The 8,648-nt window shown below is 49.5% G+C and overlaps 1 long non-coding RNA gene across 1 annotated transcript; it reads left to right on the top strand.

Moving 5' to 3' along the window:
- Positions 1-1,855: 1,855 nt before the first annotated feature.
- LOC111757290 (uncharacterized) lies at positions 1,856-8,578 on the top strand. Its single transcript, XR_002791665.2, has 2 exons — positions 1,856-3,943; positions 4,729-8,578. It is a non-coding gene; the product is annotated as an uncharacterized LOC111757290 (long non-coding RNA).
- Positions 8,579-8,648: the final 70 nt, after the last annotated feature.

The following is an 8,648-nucleotide window of genomic DNA, read 5'->3' on the forward strand; positions in this document are numbered from 1 at the left end:
ACCCGTGAGTGGCTTCGATGCTTTAGGGTCAAGGGGAAGTAAGTGCCACATGTGAAGATCTACACTGACACCTGCTAAGCTACTGCCACACTGTGACCCAGCAGAGCTTAGCGACGGACATACAGCCAGACAACCTGAGCAAGAACCCCAAGTCCACTTGGAGTACCAGGGCCCTGGACAGAGTTTCTTACCTGCTCTGTGCCTCGTCTTCAGCACCTGGAAAATGTCTATAAGAGGACGCCGTGGTCTAAGTGTGTGTGCCCCTCCTCCATTGACATGTCCAACCCAGTCTCCAGCTGAGTGGTCTTCCCTCATGGATGGGATTAGTGCCCTCTTAGAAGGGACCCAGAGAGATCCCTTGACCCTTCCACTTGGTGAGGCAATAGCTAGAATGTGGCCACCAATGAATCGGGAATGAGGTCCTCACCAGACCCCAGACCTGCCAGTCCCAGGTCTTCCCAGCTCCAGGACTCGGTTCCTATGGTTTCTAAGCCCCCAATCTATGGTGTTTTGTTACAGCAGGAAGAACTGACTAAGACAGGCAGCAGCTCCTGGGCAGGAGCTCACCTGCTCTTCTCTGCTGCCGGCTGCAGTAGCGTGGTGGGCTGGCCAGTGCCAGGGCTACACTGCATTCCCCACCACTCTGCCTCTGCAGTGTGGCCGTGGGGATCCCCGGAGACTGTGAGTGCGAACACTTTGTGCTAGTTCCAGGCTGAGCTTGGAACCGCCTCTACACCTGGTCTCTGTCTCTGATGGCTTGGGCAGAGACAGAGAGATAGTGGCAGAGCACTCATCTTCCCTCTTGGACCTTGCATCTCCACTTGAGAGAAAAGGGACACCTACTTGTTATCCTTACTGACATCCTCCCCACAGAGTGCTGGGCCATCAAGTCAGCGAATAAACACAAGCAGTAAGACAGTGTCGGCCAGAGGTGGAACTGTGTACCACAGGTACCTGCTGGTAGTCCTGATGCAGGGCACATGGCTGCAATCTAGCATTCAGAAGGCTGAAGCAGGAGGATCAAGGCTGCCCTGGCTAACATAAGGAGTTCAAGGCCAGCCTGAACTACATAGTGAGACCTTGTCTCAAACAGCCCAAATGATGATGATGATGATAGTGGTGACAACAGTGATAATGAACCCTGTCATGCAATCATGAAGAAGAGGCTTGTGTAAGATGTGTATGGCATATTTCAAAGCTATGTGCCAGTGGGCTACGCCTGAGTCACTGTCTCCACGCTGGGATATGATACCCCACACCCACAATGTAAAGGAAGAGAGATTTATCTTGGCTCACATTCCAGTCCATGGTCAGGGACTCAGAAGAGGAAGCTGCGCTGCAGAGGGTCATAGTGAAGAAAAACAGCCTGCATCATTGTGGAGAGAAGCAGCCAGGGAAGAAAGGAGCTCCCAGGCCAGTCCCCAAACAGACCCACCTCCCAGCAGCTGTGGTGTTGCCCTAATCTGGTCCCCTCCCAGGAGCCCCAGCCACGAGAGTGTGAGGCTCCTAAAGCACATCTAGGGAGAGACTGGAACAGCTCATGTGCCATAGAGTGTCCTAGTGCCCAGAGCACAGGTATCCCGGAATGGAAGCTCATGACATTTTGGGTGGCGTCTTTGGTTGTGCAAATTCCTTACGATGACTAAAATAATGCACCCAGCTCAGAACGTTGCCCAGAAAAGTAATCAGCACCTCATGCCAGGAAGACAGGAATAGAATGATAATTACCAGGCTGGATGACTTTTCAGTTACCTAGAAATATAAATGTGAAGAAGATGGATGTGCAATCCTTTTGCTGAATTCCATTGCTGTGTTTCTTTGTGTCTTTTTTTCTGTTTTTCTACTTTGACACTGATGCTGTAAGTGCATTTCCAGAAAGTTGTGGGAATCAGCCATCACTGCTGAGTGCACAGCCCCTGCAGCCAGCATTCTGGGATGCACACACTTGCCTGGTTGCCTGGTTACGGAGCAGAGGAGGAAAGGGGAGCTGGGAGGAGGCAGCCTGGAATGGCAGCAGGTGGACTGCACAATGCTGGAACTGCCAGGAGTCTTTTTGTTTTGATAAATACATGGACTTTCTCCAGATTTACTGTGTCACAGCCTGGGCAGACACAGTGACCTCGCTGTGAGGTGCTAATGGAGCTGGTTGCCTGCAGAGGGCCAGTATGGTCATCAGCATGGATCCCTGCTTTGGACAAGAACGAGAAAAGCATGAGCTATTTCCAGCTCCCCTGGCTGGGAACACTGACTCGGACTTCTTGCTCTCCAGCCTCAGAGCTCAGTAAGAGACAGACAGACAGCTTCTGGACCAAACTCAAGGACTAACAAGCCCCATGCCAAGATTATCCTGCCCCCGCCGGAGCCTGAAGAGCTGCTCAATCACACACCAGCCTGGGTGAGTCGGCTCTAGATGTCCACCGAGGCCAGGTCAGCAAAGGGGTCACTGAGAGCCTCTTGGCTACTGAGCCACTGTCCAGCAAGGGACCCCAGAATTCCGCATTGCCTGGTAGCATCTAGGCCTGCTCAGATGGTAGCCATAACATCCACTCCACAGGTGCTTGAGATTGACCAAGGTAGGACTGAACCCACAGAAAGTGGGCCATCAAAGGGCTCACAGGCACAGGCTCTGAAACACACATCTGATTCTGCCACTTACAGGTCAAAGGACTTTGATGTGGGTCCTCTCTTTTCTCTGGCCTGAGTTTTCCAGTGAGGCAATGATGACACACAGACTGACCTAACAGAGCCTTCGATAAGTAGAGACAAGGTAAACAAAGGACATAACAAGGAATCTTCCACACATGCATGTCCCATAAGGAGGGTGACCATCCTTACTCCAACTCATCTTTTACCCTAATTACTCACAACACTCAACTTTCCATTCAAAGAGTCCTAGTTTGAGTGACAAAGGTTATGGTCACCCTATTAATAGTTGACAATGACAATGACTCACAGGGGCAGAGGCCTTCTGGGGAACCTGGAGAGGTCGCTGCATGGGAACAAGCTTGAGCACCATGGTGTGGAACTGCGTTGCTGGCATCTTTTGGTTCTGTACCACTCAGCTATGCTGTGCCCAAGGAAAAGGACATGAGCCTGACACACAGTGGATTGAATGATGTGCAGATGACAGATGAGATGTTTTGTTTGAAAGGGATTCTGTCCCCTGTGAGCCTTTGGTCCTGCTGAAGCTATGGCCATCAAAAGCAAGGCCAGTAGGAGACAGATGAGGAGCCCAGAGCAGGCATCTGCAGAGCTGTGGGGAAGCCAGGTCCTGTTCACACAAATCAGGAAGATTCAGGAAAGGGCTGGACCTGGGCCACCTGAAAACCCTCTGAAGATAATTCAAGAACTTTCTTCTTGATACTGTTTTCCCTCAAATACTTCATCCCTCTGTTTTCCCTTCAGTGAGGAGCTCTCTGGTGACAACACAGATGACAATGACCAGGACACAGAAACTGACACGGCTCTACAACCCAGAAAGAACAGCCATTTTTGCCTGAGTTGGGATGAAGAGCCACCATATTGTTGGTCTTTTCTTCACCCTAATTGGAAAGGGTAGGACTGTAACCACCATTCCCAAGGACAGAAAAGTGGAACCTGGAAAGATGAAGCCTTTCCTTAAGGTGACCCAGCTGGATATGGTAGAATTCCACCTGGAATCTACCATCCAGGGAAACTGAGCTCAAGTGGCTCCTACACTGGGATAGCTTGTTTGCCAGGGTAGGGTCTGTGTCCAAACTGTGGCTGCTCCTTCTCAACAGCCCTGGGTCCCAGAGAAGAAGACAGAGTCAGCTATGAAGGATCAAGAACACCCCTCTGAGGAAGGCTTGCCTTCAGAATACAGCACACAGATACACTGTTCAGTTTTCCATTACTGTAACAAACACCTGAGAGGATCCACGTGTGAGGAGGAAAGGTTTATTTCCAGTTTACTGCTTTAGAGGTCAGTCCATGATCATTTGCTTTGGGCCTGTGATAAGGCATCACATCATGGCGGGAGCATGTGAAAAAGCAAAACCACTCCCTTCATGGCATGGAAGGGGATGGGAAAGAAGGAGCCTATGTCCAGAATTCTCTTTAAGGCCCCTGCTCCTCTCTTAAAGGGTCCCTCACCTCCCAATAACACCAAGGTATGGACAAAACCTCTAATGCATAGGCTTTTGGGAGACATTCAAGGCCCAAACTGTAGCATTAAGGGGCACAGGGTGGCTTTGCAGGAGCATCAGTCTAAGAGCCCCCGACTGGACCTGGTCTCTCCTGTCCCTGTCTTGCTCAGGGCATGTCTACCTTGTGGAGAGCAACAGTGGCACCCACCCCCCCTCAAATTTTTCCTGTGTGCCAGCCTGGACATGGTGGCTCATTTGAGATATTTTTTTAATCTCACAATAACCCCAGGAGGTAGATGTATTTGACAGCATGGGCCAGAGATGCAGCCAGCTCCATCTCATACACAGGATCCAGTGCTGGAAGCTTCTGGAAGGCAGAATATGCTCTAACTCAGGGCAACAATTTAACCCCCTGAACATGATGTGGGACAAATTCCCCAGCGAGTAGTGGGCTAGAAGTGGCGGTGCAGTGGTTCTGAGAACTGTAAGCCTGGAGAAGTTTCCTGCCAATTGGTTTCCTGGCTTTGTCTCAGATTGTATGTGCATGAGAGAGAGAAAGAGAGATGAACTTCCAGTGTTATGAAGGAAATCACAAAATGTGAAAATTAGTTTTTCTCTGCAGGATAACAGCCCCAGAGCTGGAGGAGTGATTCATTGTGCAGGAAGGATGTCAGTGCTGGCTGGACTTGGCATGTGTATCGTCAGAGCATCAGAGTATCGTCATGGTGAAAGCCAGGGTGAGTGTGGCATTGGGTGAAGATCAAGATCAATGTGTCATCAAAGTGAAAGTTAAGGCCTGATCAAGTGGTACAAAGTGTTTTCTGCTGTCATCACAACATTCCTGAGAATGAGTAATTCATTCTCAGGTGCTGGTTTTCTTGGCTTATGATTCTGGAGGCTGGAAGTTGGAGAACAAGGCAGCAGAGTCTGCTCAACATCTGGCAAATGTACTGTTTCCTGGGGGAGGACGTTATGAGGTGAGACAGACCAAGTGTGCCAGTGCACGTCTTTCTTCCTCTTCTTCCAAAGCCACTAATGCCATCCTAGGGTCCCACCTCATGACCTCATTGGAATGGCCAATTGACCAGCCTGCAAATGCTCTTATCATCTGAACTTGGGGATAATATTTCAACACAGGAACTTTGGGGGACACATTCAAATCACAGAGAATCTCTGATTTCTAAGGCCTGGAGCACAAGGTTCAGGCAAGCATATGACAGGAGAATCTGGGGAGCAGATGGGCCTGGAAGGGTTAGAGTGCAAGGATCTAGTCACATTGGCTGTAAGCACAAACTTGGCCCAGAAAAGGAAGGGCTGGTTACTAGGACAGAGCTACAAGAGCAGAATGAGATGAGAGGGGCATTGGGTCCCCTGTCTCCAACTCAGAGTTCCTCAAATGCCCCTTGACTCAGGCTGTGACAGTGGTTGCCACTGGAGGTGCAGGTCACCAGGAGGTGGGGCACAGGCTGACGCAGAGGTGGGCACACTGTGAGAACCATTGTTTGCTGAATGCGCTGCGTATCCCTTTTTCCTCCCCTTGCTCCCCATTCCTGCTTCCCTTTGACAGAGGTCTACCGCCCTGTTCACTAGCCTTAACTTTTACTTTGTTTTTAATTGACTTATATGTCAGCAGTCTTTAGTCCGGGAACTGTGGCCTTGGTGACGACGGTCCTTGTGAATGATGGCTTAGTGATTGAGAAGACAAGCTTGTGTCTTGCGATCAGCAAAATGTCAGTTAATGGCAGGGGGACCCCAGATGTCTGTCATTTTTCTCCTCTCTGAGACACAATACCTGATACTCACAACTTATTTGGGCTCACATGTTAGTCCACAGAGGGGTGGCGCATGGCAGAGGGTCATGGCGGAGGAGAGCTGCTCAAGGAATGGAGGACAGGAAGCAGAGAGCAGAGGGAGGAGCTGGGAAAGGAAATGAACCCTTCTGAGCCACAGCTCCAGCCACTGCCTCTTCTGACCAGACCCCATCTCCGAAGAGGAAGTCAGCGGTGAGCGCCCCCATGATCCATGCATCTTCCAAAAACCCTGCCTGTAAGCAGGAGGCTTTGGGGGGACACATCTAGACAGAAACCATAGCCCCAGCTTCTATGTGTCTCTGAGAGCATCTTGCACAGCCTTTGTAAGCAGTGCCCCCACTGGTATTTCCGACAAGAACCGATTTCCCCAAAGTAGGTTGGGAGCTCCAGAGAAGCTTGTGAACTCTCACTTTGATTTTTCCATGTTGAAATTCAAAGAACATGAACTTCAAAGTTCATTGGAGAGGGAAAAAATACTTTTTAAATATGAAATACGCTTGGCAGGAAGGGAATTGAAAACTGGCAGGGAGATGGGAGACCCGAGCTGTGGCCCAGCAAACGCGCCCCATGGCTGGCCTCGCCTTTGGCTAGGGCTGGATCCTCGGCTGCGGTGGCTGGTGCTGCCCTGGATGCAGAGTCCCTGAGCCCAGGTGCATCGGTGGGTGTCCAGCACCTTCAGCCAGGTCCACTTGTCTCGAGCTCTGTCATTGAAATCACTTTTCCACGCGAGCCATAGTGTCACTTGGTCAGCTCAGTGCTGCCCGAGCTCTCTGCAAACTGCTCTGCTCTCTTTATTGACCTTTGCCAGAAAAAAGAAATGGGGGACACTGATTAAGGGTAGGGGGCATCGTTTTCCAGCACAACATGAATATGAGCCAAGCTGAGCCCTGCCAGGAACTACTTTTAAGGTGCAGGCAGGTATCCTGCATCCTCAGTGGTTTTCCTGGGATTTTTATGTTTGTGAGCCTGTGTTTGCAGCACAGGCTGATTGCATTCACGGCAGGGAGTTGGTGCACGGACAGAACACATCTTGACTGGGTTCTTCTTTTTATCCCTTTTTCCTCCCCTTGCTCCCCACTCCTGCTTCCCTTTGACAGAGGTCTACTGCCCTGTTCACTAGCCTTAACTTTTACTTTGTTCTTTAATTGACTTACATGTCAGCAGTCTTTAGTCTAGGAACTGTGGCCTTGGTAACGGTCCTTGTGAACGATGGCTTAGTGCTTGGAAGAACGAGCTTGTGTCTTGCAATCTGGCAAAATAGTCTACACTGGGAAGAACTGGAGGATGAGGTTAGGAGTGAATCCACTCTCCTGGCCCCCTGGGACATCCATTACCTTTGCTGACTGCCATCCCTTCCCATCTTCTCTAGACATCAGCACTGAGTTTCCCACTCATGACCCAATTCTCCCACTGTCAGCTTCTCAGATCTGGGTGAACCTGACTGTCCCGGCTCCAACTGGCATCAGCCAAACTTGAAAAAAATCACAAAATCAACTGCCATGCTTTGGGTTCTAGAGTCAAAGGGGTCTAACATTATAAAATGACTTTTTCAAATAAACCCATATGGCAAATTTATAATAAACTGTGCTCTTGGCCCTGATCTCTCCCTCTCTTTCTCTTGAAAGTGCCAACAGATGATGCTGGTACAGGCTATTCTGTCCTCAGGCATTGGGGGACATTTATACAAATGACCAATGGGAACAAATTAGATTCTATATTATGTTGATGAATCTCAGCAGGCGCAAGCCCCCTTCTGATCTAACAACTAGAGCTACCTCAGCTATAGCAAAATGTGAGTCAAAGTTTGCAAAGGACCAGAGTGGAAGTTTTAATGCATCTTGAAATTTTGTCCTTCTAACACCAATATTAATGCAGATCAAAGAGACGCATCCACAGCTTGGTTGACATGAGACTGCCTCACAGAAAGTCTGTCATTGCTTTGCCCACAAATCTCTTCATTTCTGGCCAGGCTTTTGGCTAGCATAGTGCTGATGGTTGAGCTCAGTTTCCTCCCAACTGGACCTGGTCATGGTATACTCTGTGGTCTAAAGACCTTGACATGGTGGTATCATTTGTCCATGAAGACTTGCCAGTGGCAACCATTGGTAGTAAAGCTAAGAACCACGCCACATGGTATCAGATTCTCAGGTCCGTCTCTTGGAAAGTACTTTTGTCCCCCAGGGAACTTGGAGATTGAAAGAAAGGGCAATGTGGGTGCCTCTGGAAACAACACCAAGTTTCATCTTTGTGTGGCTCAATATGCCCAGTTAGGGACTGCAAGAGCTTTTCTAGTGGTTGTGGAAAAAGGGCCATCTACTCAGGCCTGTGACGCTCTGTCCCCCTTGGACTGGCTAGTGTCAGGCTCTGGGCACAGGGAGACCAGGAAGTATCCCCTGGAAATCTACTGGGGCGGGGTGGGGAGGAAGCAGTCACCTCAGTGTGAGACCTCCCTGCAGAGGAGTCCATCCTGCAAGGCTTTTGCTAGCAAAAAAGAAATTCTCTTTCCTCAAGAATGTCTCACAAAGGATCACAAAGGATCACGCAGAATTGGGCTCCATCCTTCTCTGTGCAGGCAGTCCTCTGCCAAATTCACAGGTGAAAAGCTTGCCAAACAATTTGGGACTCACAGATGTTCAGCTAAATAAAAGAAAGAACTGGCAATTTGTCCTTAGCAAATTTTTTTCTTTTATTGATCCTGAAACTCTTTTCATACCATTAGCTTGCATTTGAA

This window comes from Cavia porcellus, unplaced genomic scaffold (assembly GCF_034190915.1).
Source record: "Cavia porcellus strain 051 isolate PalLab524CR breed Dunkin Hartley unplaced genomic scaffold, mCavPor4.1 scaffold_18, whole genome shotgun sequence".
NCBI classification, from domain to species: Eukaryota; Metazoa; Chordata; class Mammalia; order Rodentia; family Caviidae; genus Cavia; species Cavia porcellus.